This window comes from Brassica napus, chromosome C6 (assembly GCF_020379485.1).
Source record: "Brassica napus cultivar Da-Ae chromosome C6, Da-Ae, whole genome shotgun sequence".
Lineage (NCBI taxonomy): Eukaryota > Viridiplantae > Streptophyta > Magnoliopsida > Brassicales > Brassicaceae > Brassica > Brassica napus.
In genome coordinates, this window is record NC_063449.1 from 17,495,692 (window position 1) to 17,512,596 (window position 16,905).

The window sequence follows — 16,905 nt, forward strand, 5'->3', positions numbered from 1 at the left end:
TTTTGTCTGCAAGATTGCTAGGATCAGCTCAATCAAGCTCAGGACACATGATGGTAGATTCTGCACATTGAACGAGGTTAGGCATGTTCCATCAATGACAAAGAATTTGATATCCATGAGTCTTCTGGACAGTAGAGGGTTCAAATATTCGGGTGGCGATGGAGTTCTGAATGTCTGCAAGGATTCTGATGTGATTTTGAAGGGTTTCATGAACGATACTCTATATTTGCTGAAGGGTACTACCGTTACAGGTTCAGCAAATGTTGCATCACCAGAGATCTCAGAGGAAGATATGACTAAGCTGTGGCATATGAGGCTTGGACATATGGGTGAACGTGGGATGCAACTTCTATCGAAGCAAGGTCTTCTCTGTGGTCACAAGACCAAGAGTCTAGAGTTCTGTGAGCACTGCGTATTTGGGAAGCTGCATCGAAAGAGCTTTCATAAGGCAATTCATAGAACAAAAAGCACACTCGATTACATCCATTCAGACTGTTGGGGTCCATCTAGAGTAGAGTCACTGAAAGGTCACATACATTTTGTGTCTATGATTGATGATTATTCGAGGAAGACTTGGATAATTTTTATGAATCAAAAAAGTGAAGCATTCAGTAGCTTCAAGGAGTGAAAAATATTGGTGGAGAATCAAACATAGAAGAAGGTGAAGCGACTTCGTACTGATAACGGTATGAAATTCTGCTCAACAGAGTTCAATCAGTTTTGTAAGGATGCATGGATTGCAAGGCATCTTACAGTCAGAGAAACACCACAGCAGAATGGTGTAGCAGAACGAATGAACCAGACATTGCTAGAGAGAGCAAGGTGCATGCTCTCGAATGCTGGTCTGGAGAAGCGGTTTTGGGCTGAAGCAGTCAACACGGCTTGTTACTTGATAAATCTCGGTCCCCACACATGCATCGAGTGCATGATACCTTCTGAAGTGTGGTCAGGTAGATCTGCTGATTATTCACTTCTAAGAGTGTTCGGTTGCACTGTTTACTATCATGTAAGTGAAGGTAAACTAGAGCCGAGAGCAAAGAAGGGAGTTTTTATGGGCTACGGCGATGGAGCCAAGGGATACAAGGTCTGGTCTCCATCAGAAAACCGAGTGATTCTAAGCAGGAATGTTATTTTCGATGAAGCATCTATGGTTAGAAGCTCATGGTCCAGTTCTGAAGCAGAGAAAGGTAGCATTGATAAACGGGTGGAGCTGCAAGATGATCATGAAGTGATCAATGTACAGGAACACACAGAAAATCAAGAGGAGCGTGTAGAAGAAGTTCAGTTGGAGTCTACAGAGACTCTACCACCTGATGCTACGAAGCGTAGCATCGCGAAGGATCGACCAAGAAGGGTTGATGTCATGCCACCAGAGAGATATCATTTTGATGATATGGTGGGTTATGCACTTCAGGTTGCAGAGGAAGTGGATACGTATGAACCATCCACTTACATGGAAGCTGTTTCTTGTCCCGAGTATGAGAAATGGCATGCAGCAATGGGAGACAAAATGGAGTCTCATGAGAAGAATCAAACATGGGATTTGGTCACATTACCACCAGGGAGAAGAGTTGTTACATGCAAGTGGATCTACAAGATTAAGGATGGAGCATCGCCGACAGAAGGAGTTAAGTATAAATCTCGGGTTGTTGCAAGAGGTTTTAGTCAGAGAGAGGGAGTAGACTACAATGAGATATTTTCACCAGTGGTCAGACATACTTCCAACAGAGTGTTGCTAGCGCTGGTAGCACGTCAGGACTTGGAGCTTGAGCAACTCGATGTGAAGACTGCGTTTTTTCATGGAGAGCTTAAGGAGGAGATATACATGACTCAGCCGGATGGTTTCCGAGTTCCTGGAAAAGAAGACTATGTGTGTAAGCTTCAGAAGTCCCTTTATGGACTTAAGCAGTCTCCCAGACAATGGTACAAGAGATTCGACAGCTATATGATCAAGTTGGGCTACATCAAAAGTCTTTATGATTGTTGTGTCTACATGAGAAAATTGAAAGATGACACATTCATCTATTTGGTGCTCTACGTGGATGACATGCTGATAGCTGCAGAGAAAATGTGTGACATCAAGAAGCTGAAGGAGCTTCTGAGTTCTGAATTTGAGATGAAGGATTTGGGTGCAGCAAAGAAGATTCTAGGGATGGAGATCTTCAGAGATAGGGAGAAGAAGAAGTTGTTCTTGTCACAGAAGGCCTACATTATTAAGGTGTTGACAAGGTTCAAAATGTCTTCATTTAAACCTATTAGTACTCCGTGTGCATCAAATCTTCATCTTACCATGTATGAGGTTCAGTCTGAAGAAGAGACAGAGTATATGTCTCGAGTTCCTTATGCTAGCGCTGTAGGAAGCTTGATGTATGCAATGGTCTGCACAAGACCAGATCTGGCACATGCAGTCAGTGTGGTTAGCAGGTTTATGGGACAACCTGGGAAAGAGCATTGGGCAGCTGTGAAGCGGATTTTCCGGTATCTAAAGGGCACATCTGATGTTGGTCTCATCTATGGATGCGATTGGTAACAGGCTATTCTAATTCTGATTATGTTGTAGATGTGGACATCAGAAGATCTATGACTGGTTATGTGTTCACCTTGGGCGGCTCCGTGGTTAGCTGGAAGGCGACTTTACAGTCTACAGTGACATTGTCTACTACTGAGGCAGAGTATATGGTGCTGACAGAAGCTGCGAAGGAAGGAATATGACTTAGAGGATTGGTTAATGATCTTGGTTTGCATCAAGATTAGGCTACTGTGTATTGTGACAGTTTGAGCGCTATATGCTTAGCCAAGGATCAGGTTCATCATGAGAGAAAGAAGCATATTGATGTGAGGTATAACTTCTTGAGAGATGAGAAGCGAATTGAACTGAAGAAAGTAGGAACTGCAGATAATCCCGCTGACATGTTCATAAATCCGGTTCCTCACAACAAGTTTAAGCATTGCTTAGACTTGCTAAACATTTCAAACTGTTAGGATGGCCCTAAGGGGCATATGGCCCGAAGGGGCATCTGGTCCGCAAGGACATCTGGCCCGTCGGGGCATCTGGTCCGTAAGGACATCTGGTCCGTAAGGACATCTGGTCCGTAAGGACGTCTGGTCTATTGAGACATCTGGCTGATAACGAACGTCTGGTTCTAGTTGAGCATATGGTCGTTAAATGGCGTATGGTTCGTCTAAGCAGTACATCTGGTCCGAAGGGACATATGAGGCAAAGAGAGCGATGGTACATCTAGCGCAAAGAAGCGCATCTGGTACATTTGGCACTTGAAGGTGCATCTGGTCTGGTACATCTGTTATTGAGAGGATTCAAGTCAGGGTGGAGAATTGTTGATATGCCTTGAATCTGGATGTTACATCTAGGCGATGGATGTTACATCACGTACATCATACCGACTTAGTTGCATCAAGAGCGTTGCATCAAGTTATTATGGATGTTACATCTGATCGTGGGCTTAGGCCCATGAGTCCGTTTAGTCTAGAGTTTTAGATGCGAGATGTTACTATATATATCTTGTATTCGAAGTAGCCATGAACTTGCACTCTGTAAACTCAATATCGCCTCTAATAATAAGATTTCTCTTTGCCCGTGGACGTAGCCAAGTTGGTGAACCACGTTAAATCTCTGTGTCGTTGTAACATCGTTTTTATTCATCTGTTTCCGCATCTGTTTCTTCTCACAATTGTTACAACAAGATCGAAGAGGCATGCGTGAAACTAACCATACATCTGAGACTTTCCTCGATGCATTTCATGTATCATGTCGTAAAGCATTGTATATACAATTATATATATGTATATAATTTTTTAACAAGATTGCATAAATACATAAACTAGATAGGGACACATTGATATATAAATGGTAGTCGATATATATATATATATGTATAATTGTTAGCTGATATTTTGGTTGATGTATAAGACTATAACTAAAGTCTATTATCAGGAAAAGTTTTGGAAGAAAGTACAAGCCTAACTGTGTAAACGTGAAAGCTTAGTGGGATGATTCATGAAATCATGTATTACGTATTGTATGGTCGTGCCCAGGGCCGTCTAATAGCATGTGTTACTGGAGCGGTCGAACAGAGCCCGACTCTATAACTAAAAAATATTAAGATATTTTTAAAAATAAATACATATATTTGGTTTAAAATTTTAAAATTTAAGATATATTCTTAAATTTATAGTTTATAATTTAAAGAGAAACTTCAAATATATATAGATAAACTATTAAGTTTTAAAACTATTTCATTATATCATTAAATATATAGTTAATATTTTTTTGAACAGGCCTTAAAATTTTTTGAGACGGCCCTGGTCGTGTTGTCGTGGTTACGAGTCACTAAAAGTAAAAGATATAGAGAAGAGAGTCGTGTGATTTATGCCGTTGAAAACTGGCAAATACACAAAATGACATTAACAAAAAATCATCTTACATTCAACCAAAAAAGAAAATCTAACAGAAAAACAATACTATGTTTAATCCCTTTGTATGAGCTAATAACAATTAAATTTTAATTAAGAAGGTACATTTTTGGTATATCGTGGTTCGTAGAACTGAAGAAAAAAGTCAAAACTTTCTCAAATCAAGCCTTGTGCAAACTCAAATGATTTGAAAGCCTAGTCGAAATTTTTATTAAATGTATAGTTGGTGTATATGATTCATGCGATTTGATATCCATAATTTGACTTACTATTTAGTCATTTTAGTGACTTACTTATATTTGCAGATTACACAAATTTTCAAGGATGGAGGTTTTTATATGAACATCATATATAGTGTCTGGGCATCTCTACCTTCAACTTTCTTTAACATTGAAAAGTCAACTAGGGAGATTTGGTTTCAATTCTGAATGCTTCTCTTTCAACTATAAGTTTCAGATCATTTTAAAAATCAAAATTGGCAAAACTTATTGTCTACAAAATGAGCCAATAGCTTATGAACTGACTTAGCTGGATTGGGATTTTAATGACTTTTACCTGTGTTTTCTATTGATTTAATGAACTAATTTGAAAGAACTGAGTGAAATATTAATTTATCAAATAATATTTTATGGAAATTATTGTATATGCACAAAAATTGATGGATTTAGAAGATACTGTCAGTATATTAATTTATGAAATATATTGTATCTGGCAAAAAATTTTGAAAACAGTCGAGATAACAAAATATTTTTTGTTCCGGTTTCGTTTGCCGTCGTCCAGTCCGCTTTCTGTGTTTTCAGCCTTGGAGTTTTTTTTGAGTTCGGTGGTGGTGGTGGGTCTTCTCCACCGGTTTATATCCGCTATCTACCCGCATTGGAGCTGTGTCTTGCCCTTCAATGTAAGCCTCTTCTTCTCCTTTGTGCTCTGTTTTTAGGTCTTGACAGCTTTGTCGAGCCATGGCAAACCCGAGATGAATCGCTTTGGGCTACTCTCTGCTCGTTTGTGGAACACGGATTGGTGATTGTTGTATCTTGTGCGGTTGACGCAAGTGTTTGGTCCCTGGTTTTGTGTCTCGGTGCTGCACTCCTTGTCTGTGATCGGAGGCTGTTTCTCTTTGGGGAATTGTTAAATCAGTCGGTTGATAGGTTCGGCATTGTCTTGATTCTGGTCCTGCTCTTGCTCGTCTTGAGGAGGACTGCCTAATGCTGCTGGTCTTGAGCGAGTTGTTCAGCACCTAACTATCTTCATAGGGACTGCAGTTGTTTCCTGCTTGAGTTTGGGCCTTCATATCCGATTTCCTTCACGACATTGTTGTAGTCTGTGGTGTTTTCGGGGTTGCTTTTGTTGTTATGTTGTTGTAATTATTTGTTATTAATGGAAATTAAAAAAAATTCCAAAAGAAAGAAAAAACAATGAATTGAGAAAGGCATATATAAAGTCGATCCATGTTATGATTTATATGTGATTTTTTGGTAGTCTTGTAATATCAATTGTAATATCAAACCATGCCTTATAAAAACTTCTGAGTACGTTATATTTTAGAGAAATTAGTGCTCCTACCAAAAAACTTTCCCATAATCTATCTTCTATTAATATAAAGTAAACAACTCGCTCCTCCTCGTTCAGCCACGTCAGAAAATACCCTTTCCAGAAGGTGACACGTGTCTAAACACACAGACATGCCGCGTTTCATTTAAATGTGGTTTCGTGGATATTTAGTTAAACTGGGTCTTACATGTCTTTTTGTTTGCGAGCCCATCAATTAATTCATCCAGATGTAAACGCTCTTCTTAACGCCGTTTTAGTATTAGGGTTTTGCGCATAGCTTTCGTCTCTGGCATACGATGTCGAGACAGAACTAGAGTTCCCTTATCGCGCAGCCGATCTTTCACCGTCTTCATGTCGGTTGCGAGATGAGACCAGTAACCGAAATTCTGTCATAAAGCCCTCCATCAATCGAGCACCCATCATCTATATTAAATGCGACTCCTGGGACTGCAAGTAGGTGAAAGTTCTGCTATAAAAAATTATGAGTTCCTGCTTTTAGAATCATCCTCTCATTCATTTTAAACTAAGCAGCATCACAATAACCGAAATGGCTAACGCTCCGGTCTTCCTCTCTGATTTACAGAACGGCCGCTCTTCCTCCACCGTTCAAGTTCGCCTGCTCCGTTTCTGGGAGGCCGTGGTGGAGATCTCATGGGAGTCGACATGCTCCTTCTTGATTCTCAGGTTTCCTATTTAACACCGATTTTAGTTGCTATTTCTTCGTCTTACACCGTCACGCCGTCTACGCTGATTCAGGCTTGCGTTCATTGCTCCGAAAAGTTGTGATTTATGAGACCGTGATTGCTCTTTATCATTTGTTTTGTACAGATGGATATATATCTGAAACCAAGCCTCTGAATTATATGGCTGGATTAAGGATGATTTTGTGGCTGAAGGATTGAAAACAGTCAAGAATAGGGCTCAAGTTGTCAAAGCTTTGGTACGAAGAGGTATCATTTGCTTAAAACTAATTTGAGATCTTCTTGATCGATAAAAGGGTACATGATCATATTCTCTACGCTCTGACAATGATAATGATTTGGTTTTAGACATGTATTAATCATTTGTAGCTCTTTCTCTTTTTATATCTCATTTCTAAACTATATTTGATGCAATAAATTCAAGGGCTACTTAAGTGGGGATATCTGCTAATAATATTTCTACTCAGATCTCAACTTGATGGTCGTCTGCATTATTTGAATTTCTTTATCCATTCATTAAAGAACCATGTTTGAATTCTCGGACATGGGACTTCTCTTTGTTTTTCACTAAAACAAATATGTATGGATGCTTACAAGAACTCATTTTTGCTGTCACAGTTACTTCTCCATCTTGAGTCTGATGATTCTTCTCAGTATCCCAGGTAAGAGGAATAAGAAATATAAAATGTTTGAGATAATATGTTGCAAGAAATGTTGGATTCAGAGTTTTTTTTCCTTTTCTCCAGATTGGCCTCTGAGCTTTCCTTGCTATCAACTTTGAATCAAGCTGGTGAATTGACTCTTTTCAGTCACTTTGCCATAAAAATAATAGCTGGTATAGATTCTGCAACACTATACGTAAACTGCAAATATTAGAAATGAGAAATGAGTAAGTTTTTTTTTTGAACAGAGAAATCGAGGTTCACGTGTGAGTAGACTCGGTGGAGATCACAAAATGGATATATCCTCAAAGGTTGTTGAGCTCTTGCCTGAGATGAACACTCTAGGGATTTACTAGATCGACATTTCGGGGTCTTGCAGTGTTCCTGCAGCATAACCGTGACGTATCAAGACATGACAGGCGCCACGTGGTCGAAGGATAGGTTCTGGACCAGAACAAGACTCTTAAAGAACGGAGGCGCTAAATAACTGGGCTAATGACAAAGATATAGTGTATGTTGCAGCTGGAATTTACAAGAACAAGAGCTTGCCGAGTTTGTATGTTGATGCAAACCGGTTTGGGAGCGTTGGCTAGACGATTTCCTTTGAACGATTTGAATACCCGTCAGTGTAGACATACTATCGTCATATGGCTTCTTCGTTTCTAGGAAGAGAACAAGAAGTTGCTATGTGACATCATCTCTGTGAGGAAGTAGCTGCCACGCCAATAACCTTGAGAATTGTTGCAGGACGTGCTACTACAAGCATATGAGAAAGATATTGGCTTCAATCTGACACAACATAGCTACCATTCCCCTGCAACATCTAACATACCTACTTCAACATTTTGCTTTTTCAAATCTCAAATAAATTATATTTTCTTTAGCTTCATATTGAAGAACGAATAGTATTAGTTAACTTTGTACAAAATTACAGACCGGAGTTATGAGGCTAAGTGATCTTCAAAATATTTGTATGCATAACACAGAAATTACATGTAACAACAATTTTTTTTAAAAACACGAACACACTAACTTCAGTCGGAAATACATATGAAATGAAGACCCATTATAAAGCGCAAACTCTTTCCGAAAAATTGAGAATAATTCAATAGGATAAAGCTAGGGGTGTCAATTGGGTTAATTCGCCCTGCCCTGCCCAAAACCCGCAAATTCCATTGTTATTTGAGTCTGCTTTGGTCCGCAAAAGTTTTGGGCCAAAATATTTCAAAGCCCTGCCAACCCTGAAAAAGCTATAGTTTTTTTTGTGTGTTTTTGGGCTTTAAAAATATAAATTATAATTGAATACATTAATTTTAAAAACAAAATTAAATTAATTCCAAATTTAAATAATCATCCATATATATATTTATAAAATCCAAAATTAAAATAAATGTCTTACCTAATAAACCAAATAAACAATAATATCGAATACAAATAAAAAAAATTATTTAAACTCTGAGAAGTAGAAACAATGGATTGAGATCATGATGTTTTTGTGACTTTCACATTTTCCCCGTCTTCAGGAGTTACATATATTTAAAAATATTAACTTTTGACATATATGTCAGTATAATTTTTTTTTAGAAATAATTGAATCGCAAAACATAAATCTTCAAACAAAATATGTATACAAATCAGTGATTCAACATGTATTGGTCGGAGATAAATTCTATATTTATTTAATACATGATCACCAATGTTTGAGTATTTGGCAGCTAACAATGCTAACTCCCGAGAACGCCGGGGCTTTCACATCGTTGATAGATCTTCCGCCTATACAAGAAGTGGAGCTTCTCCATTTCACTGATTCGTTGAGGTCTTCTCAAGCGGCGGCTGTAACCGGAATCGGTTGTATATTTCTACACTGCCGCTTTACTCTTACGAGACATTAACTTTTCCTTTAAACTCAGCCCTCTTGGCGAGCAGCTCGATCCTCCGTGATTGCTATTGAGCAACATCAAAACGGAAACGTCTCCGGAGAGACTACTACTACGACCTCGGTACCTTATACCTCCAACTCTAGGCTGGATAGAGTTAATACCGAGCTTGGTGAGACAGATTCATCTCAGCGTTTGGTTCCTGATCAGAAACGCGTGTCCTAGCGAGAACAATCGATCGGGCAAGATAAAATAACTCGGACAAGGAGGTGAGACACAAGTTATGTTTTGTTAACATTTCATAAAGCCAGTGATTGTTGAATTCTTGACACATGTCCGTGACATTATTTATAGGTTAAAATCTCAACGAATAAGAAGAATTGTGAAACGGATCATGAAGAAGAGGTGGTGGAGAAGATGATGTCATCTTCGACGTCGGAAGCTGTGGAGCATGAATGGTTGGTTTCCAGTTCAACATTTGAGAACAATAACATATACGCTGACAAGAACAATAAGAACAATTTAAAACAAATATACGTTTTTATTGAAGATTAAATATCTTTAATATATATAGAAGTTTAATTATTTTTTTCATTTGAAAACCCGCCCTACCCTAGTTAACTATATAGTATATACCAACGGCCACTGTGTTGTTACTGTGCATAATTCATTGTGACTCTGCTGCTCCTACTCCTGCAAAATGAACTTTACGTTTTTGATAGACAAAATCTTGTAAAAAGATTTGGATAGATTTTACTTCCTGCACTCATATCTTTTTGTAACGTCAGATCAAATTGAGTTCTCTCTTTTGCCTATTATCAAACTTTTTGAAATTCAAAATCGTTCTCTCTCTCTATTGCTCACACATCTGGACGCCACAATCTCTTCAATCTAGGAATACTATCTTTGTTTACGGCCATGGAGATCTCTCTCTACCACTTCTCTCTTCTTTTTGGGTTTCACGCCGTCCTCGCGTTTCATCTTCCGTGCCTCGCCGGAAAATCCTTACCAGGTTTTACAGCCTATTACCTCATCTCCCTCTCATTTTGTGTGTTCTTGTTGAAGTTTAGCTACGGGACTAATAAAAAAATCATATTTATTTATTCCTCAATTGGCTCTGTTTATAGTTTTATAGTTGAAAACTGGAGGTGTAAGCGCTTGGAGAAAAGGGGAAGTTAATCAGTTTGAAGGAAAAAATGGAGAACATGCTAAAAGCAAGGATGATGCTTCTGGTACTTATTGCAGAAGCTTTGTCCCAAAGATAGATGATGTTCATTCTTATGGAAACTGCCAGACCTCAGATCACCAGCTGAAACACAGATGATGCTAAAAATAAGGATATCATTTCACTTACACGGGTTATAAATAGTGAAACTATAATGTAAGTTATGTTAGACGGCAACAATAATATTTTAGTATTGTCACAAACCAAAAACAATAGACGGTTATATAATTTATTAGCCAGAATATTTAATGTTTTTAGCCGGCTAACAACATTTTGTAAACATATTATGGGTAAATAATTAAAAAAATTCCAGTTCATTAGAAATCTTACTTTAGCACTATGGTTAGAATGAAATACATTATGTGATTGTTTCTTTGGATTTGAATCAAGAAAATTAACCAGTTTGACAAAATATTATATGGAGAAATAATTGATTTAGTCGTCAAATCCAATATGTGATGGAGATGATAACTCGAATGAGTTACGTGATGGATTTATGCCAGAAATAGAAATAGACCTATGCTTTGGGCACATGGTCAATAAATATTTAAGGTTTAAACCAGGGAGATGGTGAGCGCATGGCTCGTCGTTTGGTATCAGAAGATGTGTTTTTGATTGTCCGAGAAAAATATGATTTTATCTAGAAGGTTCTCTGCGGATATGTCAATGCCAGTTGACATTACCAGTACATATACAGATATCAGTTTTTACATGGTTTTAAAATAAATAAATGATATTGTAATTGTGTTAGACGGTTAAAATATTTTTTGGTGCATAGTAACAAACCAAAAATAATATATGGTTTCATAATTTATTAGACGGGATAATTAACATTGTTAGCTGGCTAACAAAATATTAGAACATATTATGGATTAAATTGTTGGTAAATATGTTAAAAAAAACTTCTAATCCATTAGAAATCTCATTGTGCTACTGTGGTAAGAATGAATCTCTAATTATTGGTTACTTGATAACAGGTGGTAACATAATTTATTCGATGGTCACATATTTTAGCAAAAGAATGGCACACTTAACCGACTATGATATTAGTTACCTGCTACAATTATTAATAACATCTTTAATATTCATATTAACCGGCTAAAGATTATATATGTATATATAAACATATTTTCTCATATTAACTTGAATTATGTAATACGAAGATAGCGCTTTTCTTTGTGATGAAACCATCAAGAGACCTTTTCTCGATTTGTGCACAAACTCGTTCTGAGGTAATGTGGTCTTGATCGTCGGAGCTGTAAACCTAGGAATCTTTAACGAAAGAGGAACAAATTCTGTGAGGGGGCATGCTCTTGTTTGGGTCTGAGTCCATGAAGGATTGATTGTAATCAGCTGATTGTGTAGATCATTATGGTGGAACACATACTTTGATTTTGTTTGGATTCATTAGAAAAATAAAAAAGTAAGCAGAGGAAGAAGATAGAGAAAGAAGATAAAGATAAGGAAAAAATAGTATTTTTATTTATTTAAAAAATTCAGAGATCTTGTGGATAGAAATCATCTTTTAGAGAGCACTGTTTATAATCGGTTACCGAGGCAAGATCATAATATCAAAACCAATTATTTCTACGATATAGCTAAATCTTAGTAAATCTCAAATGTCATAGTATGCATAGGACCCTACCTGGAAGTCGAGTCGCCAAGGATCAGGGGTAGTTTTGTCTTTCTAATCCGATTTATTACGCCATGTAAGCAAAACTTTTTCTCCTATGGCACTTGCATAATTTCCGCTTCTTCTTATGTTTTTCACCCAATTAGCTCTATATTTTATGGCCTAAAACAGACCCAACTTTTAGTTATCTTCTTCGCACATCATTTATCATAACATAGAAACCAGTGTTCAGATATGGTTAGAGTCAACACAATAATTGTCCTTTCGGAAATATCCGAATAAAATTGAAACTATACAGAGACGATTAGCATGGCCCATGCGCAAGAAAGACACACACAAATCGAAAAATTGTCCAAATTCTTAGGATAATTTTTCTTTCATGAATTAGATATATCTTTTCATGAATGTTACTCGAGTGTCAAACTCAGTTCTGTCTTTGAAAACTTAAAACTCTAATTTCAGTTTTTTTGGTTGAATCGTGCATGTTCTTGTTCGAAAGTATCATTTCATGAGTTTTTGTCATTTAATTCAAGGATTGATTTTTCAGAATATACCAGCGAAATTGACGGCGTTCGTTGTTGCAACTCTGATGATCGGGAACATAATTCCCAATTATTTGTTAGATTCGCTCACAAAATTGAATTTCTATTTAACCTGATACCTGTTTAGTTATATATATCTGCTACGCCATTGTTCATATTTGCAAATTACAATGTGTCAGGTGGTCTTGCGCTAGTTTGGTTTTGATGGAATATAATATGTACAATCCAACCTGATCTGCTCATTGCCTGCGGTGTTGCAGTTCCCATGGTCGGAGATAAGCCTTTAACTTGTGCTTACATCCAAACTAGTCTAGACATAAATGTTCCGAAGCAAGTGTTTGTCGTTGAACTTTGCCGTTTTGACCCCATCCATCCTGATTGACACGCATAGATTATATACCGTATATGTTAATATCCAACCTTTTTCGAATATCTTTTTCGAATGGGACCCTTTTTCGAATATCTTCCCCAAAAGAACATACCAAAAGAATATGTAGATAACACATTCAGTCAACCGAATCAAATGAAACATTCTAACAAATCCAATCAAAATATGTTTTACAAAAATAAATATCTACCTAAATTATTGATAGAATCGTAAAGTTGTTGATAATTTTTTTTTATAAAATGGATCTCAAATATTAATTATGCATAGGGCCGGCTTATTAGGGGGACAAGCGGTGCGACCGTCCCGGACCCAAGCTCGTGTCCCCTCGTATAATACTAATTAAGGGGTCCAATTTTTTAAAAAATCTATATTTTTATATATAAAAAATTATAAATATAATAAATAAAATTGAAAAGGACCCAAATTATTTGATATGTATATAGTTTTATTTTCATTACAAAATATTACTGATTAAATTTTAAAAACATTTTAAACATTATCTACATGTAATTTTAGAGGGTAAAAAAAAATATCTTTTGCCCTAGGACCCTTAACAGTGTTGAGCCGACCCTGATTATGCATTTGTGTATGAATCCAACACACAAGAGATGACATCGATTGAGCTTCTTAATCTTCGTACACATAAACTAATCTTATCCACCACCTGTTGGTTTTTTCCTCCATTAGCCCAAAACCCAAAATCATGATCCATATTAAGAGTCCAAAAGAAAAACATAAGGAGAAAGAATTATCTAGAATTATGAAGAAGAATAGAGAAAGTTATGGAGTAGAATAATTAATGTTAGATATTTTGAAATAAGATAATAATTTAGAGAAATCTAGAACATGTTAGAATTTGCTTCTTCACTTGTAAATATGGGTGCTTGGCACCATTTGTATCATCTAAGAATCAAGAAAAAGAATAGAGAGAAAACATTTCATAAAGAGTTCTAAGAGTCTTTAAGAAATCTCCAAACACAAGCCTTAGTAAAAATTCATTTCCTAAAATACGAAGGTTATCTCAAACATAAACCGTCTACATTCAATCTTAACCTCTCGAAGAAAATATTATACGCTATCTTTCCCAACAGCTGGTATCAGAGCAAGGTTACCGTTATCTTTGAAGAAGTGAAAATGGAGGCCACCGTTACCTTTGAAGGTGACATGTTCAAGCTCACGACGGACAACTTCTCTTATTGGAAACCGATGATGGAAGATCACCTTTATTGCAAGGATTTGCATGAGCCCATCATCATGAAGGATAAGCCGGAAGGAAAGGATGATAAAGCATGGGAGATTCTTAATAGAAAAGCGGTTGCCGTAATACGCAAGTATGTCGACCGATCTCTCTTTGAACATGTCTCTACCTACACAAATGCTTTTGAATTATGGACAAAACTTGAATCCATGATTCAAAAGAAAACACCTCGAAACAAAGCTCTTCTTGTTCGACGGTTGGTGAAGTTGGAGTACAAGGATCGCCAGAGCATGATGGAGCACTTGAACAATTTCAAGGGGATTTTAAATCAGCTTAACAAAGTTGATATGAAGGTTGAAGACGAAATGCAAGCCCTTTTACTCCTTAGTTCACTACCGGAGAGTTGGGACACACTAGTTGTCACTCTAAGCAATTCAGCACCGGAGGGAAAGCTTACCATGGACACCGTCACTGATAGCCTTCTAAACGAAGAAGTTCGCAGGAAGGAGCGAGGTTCGAGTTCTTATTCAGAAGCTAACATTGTTGATAGAAAAGGTAGAGAAGAGACTCGTGGTCAAAACAGAAGCAGAGGACGAGACCAATCTCGAGAAAGATCTAAGTCACGTCCGAGAGTTACTTGCTATTTCTGTGGCAAGCCGGGTTACATGAAGTCGGAATGTCGGTTTTTCAAGAAAGACGAACAAGCCGGTAATATCAAACCAGACCGGCTCAATCCTACAAAGAAGCATGAAGACAAGACTACCACCATTGTGGAAGACCAGAGCGAAGAATTATATCTCGTTGGAGAATGTAATCTTAGCTCTGATGATAGCTTATGGATGGTTGATTCTGGTGCTTCTTTTCACTTCACCCCTCATGGAAGCTTTTTACAACCTATCAAAGTGGTGACTTTGGTAATGTTCAAATGGGAAATCAAGGAAGAAGCAAGATTGTTGGAAAGGGGGATGTTATTCTTGCATCAAACACTGGATGTAAGATAGTTCTCAAGGATGTGAGACATGTTCCCGACATGCGACTCAATCTCATATCAACCGGAAAGCTCGATGATGCCGGCTTGGCTTGGACAATCATTTTGGTGGTCGCAAATGGAAGTTAACCAAAGGAAGTTTGATCATGGCTCAAGGAAGAAAAGAAGGCTCATTATACGTGACTCAAGCCAAGCTTTGCAAGGAAGAAGTAAATGTCGCAAGTGATGACATGGATATATGGCACCGAAGACTCGGGCATATGAGTGAGAAAGGTTTAAATATACTTTCTCGTAAGAAACTTCTTCCTGATATGAAAGGTATTTCTCTCTCACCATGTCATGATTTCTTAGCCGGAAAACAACATAGAGTCGCTTTCCGAAGATCGTCTACGCCTATAAGAAAAAAACATATCCTTGATCTTGTGCATATTGACGTATGCTCCATGTCCGAGAAATCCAATGGAGGTGCATCATATGTCGTCACCTTTATTGATGACCATTCAAGAAAGGTGTGGATACATCTTTTGAAGTCAAAAGATCAAGTTCTTGATGCTTTCAAGGAGTTTGTAGCCCAAGCAGAGCGAAGTACGGGTCAAAAACTCAAGTGTGTACGATCTGACAATGGTGGAGAGTATCGAGGTCCCTTTGAAGCGTTTTGCAAAGCTCATGGAATTAGAATGGAGAAGACACCACCAAAGACGCCACAACTGAACGGGCTAGCTGAAAGAATGAATCGAACGATCACAGAAAGAGTTCGGTGCATGCTCTCTTATGCTAAACTACTCAAGCCATTTTGGGGAGAAGCCATAAAGACTGCAGTGGATGTCATAAATCTTACACCATCAGTTCCTTTGGAAGGCGATGTCCCGGAGGAAGTTTGGTCGGGTAAGAAGGTCTCTTACAACCATTTGAAGGTGTTCGGTTGCAGAGCGTTCGTCCATATACCTAAGGATGAACGAGCCAAGCTAGACTCCAAGACTAAAGAGTGCATCTATCTTGGGTCACCAAGAGATGATTTCGGCTATCGACTTTGGGATCCGATTAACAGAAAAATTATCCGGAGCAGAGATGTTGTTTTCTTCGAAGATCAAACAATCGAAGACATCAAAAAATCAAAGAAACCAAAGCTAAGGGGTGTAAGGAATGAAGATTCTCATAAGCCTCAAGATCATGAACAAGTGATTGGAGATGACGGCGAAGGGGATCCCATCATGGATCCGAATGGTGATGAAGGTGAAGAAGAAGATCAAGTGGAGCCAGAGGAAGAACATGAGCCAAGAAGGTCTGGAAGAGAGACAAGACCATCTGTAAGATATTATCGAGATGAGTATGTTAATCTTACAGATGAGGGGGAGCCTCAAAGCTATGAGGAGGCCATAGGAGACACTCATAGTGATGAATGGGTTGAAGCTGTGTAAGATGAAATGCAATCCTTGCATGATAATCACACTTATGAGCTGACGAAGCTACCAAAAGGAAAGAGAGACTTGAAGAACAAGTGGGTGTACAGGTTGAAGTATGAGGAGAGAAGCTCAAATCCAAGATACAAAGCCCGATTGGTTGTGAAAGGATTCAACCAGAAGAAAGGCATCGAGTTTGAAGAAATATTCTATCCAGTAGTAAAGATGTCCTCAATCCGAGTTGTTCTTGGTCTAGCAGCGGTTCTAGACTTAGAGATTAAACAACTCGATGTCAAGACAGCTTTTCTACAT

General features: G+C 37.8%; 1 long non-coding RNA gene and 1 other non-coding gene across 2 annotated transcripts; both read left to right on the forward strand.

The window, feature by feature from the left end:
• The first annotated feature begins 6,046 nt into the window (after positions 1–6,046).
• LOC125588832 lies at positions 6,047–14,034 on the forward strand. Its single transcript, XR_007325011.1, has 7 exons — positions 6,047–6,436; positions 6,563–6,663; positions 6,808–6,929; positions 7,299–7,342; positions 7,427–7,515; positions 7,591–10,231; positions 10,347–14,034. It is a non-coding gene; the product is annotated as an uncharacterized LOC125588832 (long non-coding RNA).
• On the forward strand, positions 12,335–12,439 carry LOC125589514. The gene has a single exon (XR_007325698.1). It is a non-coding gene; the product is annotated as a U6 spliceosomal RNA (small nuclear RNA).
• Positions 14,035–16,905: the final 2,871 nt, after the last annotated feature.